At 43.8% G+C, this 1203-nt stretch overlaps 1 pseudogene; it reads left to right on the top strand.

Annotated features, from left to right (window-relative positions):
• The first annotated feature begins 335 nt into the window (after positions 1–335).
• Positions 336–434, top strand: LOC121475190 (annotated as a pseudogene).
• Positions 435–1203: the final 769 nt, after the last annotated feature.

Here is a 1203-nt window from a genome sequence, read left to right as displayed (position 1 = left end):
CTCGGAGTGAGGGGGATGAGGAGGGAAGGAGGAGGAAAGGGTAAGAACAAACCCGAGGGGACCCCAACTTCTAAGGGATGGATGGAGGGATAAAAAAATAATTGAAGAGGCAAAACACTTGGGGACACAAGGGGGACCAGGAGAAGGAAGTAACACAGAGCTCTGAAGAGAAGAGGACTTGCTTGCTGGAGATACTAGCCATTAGGGGCAAATGGACAAGAGAGGCATGTAGGACAGTGTCCATTGATTGGTCACTCAATGTTCTTACCCACGCTGGTGAGAGTAGCAGTGGGCGTAGAAATCAGACGACAGTGCATTAAAAAGGGAATGGGACCGTGCTCCCTTTAGGCAGCACGTAGACTAAAATTGGAAAAATACAGAGAAGATCCCTGTGCAAGGAGGACATGAAAATCCACGAAGCGTTCCATATTTTTGTCTTCTGGAGGAGCCACTCCGGCAGGGCAAGCTTCTTGCATGCATTGCTTCAAGACCAGGCCAGTGTGGCTGAGTAGATGGCTCCATGCTGGAAAGCAAGGAGCTAGAGTCCTATCTGAGGAAAATCAAAGTCCATAAAAGCAAAAAAAATCTCCTTTCCTCCTATGCTTGTCATGTAACAAAGGTGTTTATCGTATAAAAAAGAAAAGAGAGAGAGAGAGAGAGAGAGAGAGAGAGAATAAGACCTAATGAATAGACTAAGTCATGTAGTCTTTTTTGTTGAGAATTTGATGATGAAAAGGTGAAATGTAAGGCATTAGCCCAGAAAAAAAGGAAGTTGAGCTAAAGAAAGAGTGGTTGTTTTTGTCACCGTTTTTTATTTCTTTAACGTCTGGTGGAGTCTTGAGCACATGTGTACCCAGAAGAGAAAGGATGGGTCACAAACAGGAGAGGAGGGGAAATACTGAGGAAGCAAGATTTTGAGGGCTCAAGGTGAAGGCCAAGACTTGGAAAGTGCTAGAAGTTTTTCTTCTGGGATGTTAGGGAAGAAAGAAGAATAGATTTAAGCCTAGAGAAGTCTGAAGATGGTGAGGAAGACCAAGTTGGTGAGTTGATGCCTGACAACCTCTTTTTTCTTGATGAAGCAGCTGGCGAGGAAATCTCTGAAAGTAAAGACAGAGTGAACAGGCCTAGAGAGGATGTTATTAATAAATACTAGTATCTTGTTTACTCCTTTAAACACATTGCTTCACTTTCTCCAGTGAGATC

This window comes from Vulpes lagopus, chromosome 13 (assembly GCF_018345385.1).
Source record: "Vulpes lagopus strain Blue_001 chromosome 13, ASM1834538v1, whole genome shotgun sequence".
Taxonomy (NCBI): domain Eukaryota; kingdom Metazoa; phylum Chordata; class Mammalia; order Carnivora; family Canidae; genus Vulpes; species Vulpes lagopus.
Note: the sequence above shows the minus strand (reverse complement) of the source record. Positions and strands in the feature narration are given on the sequence as shown.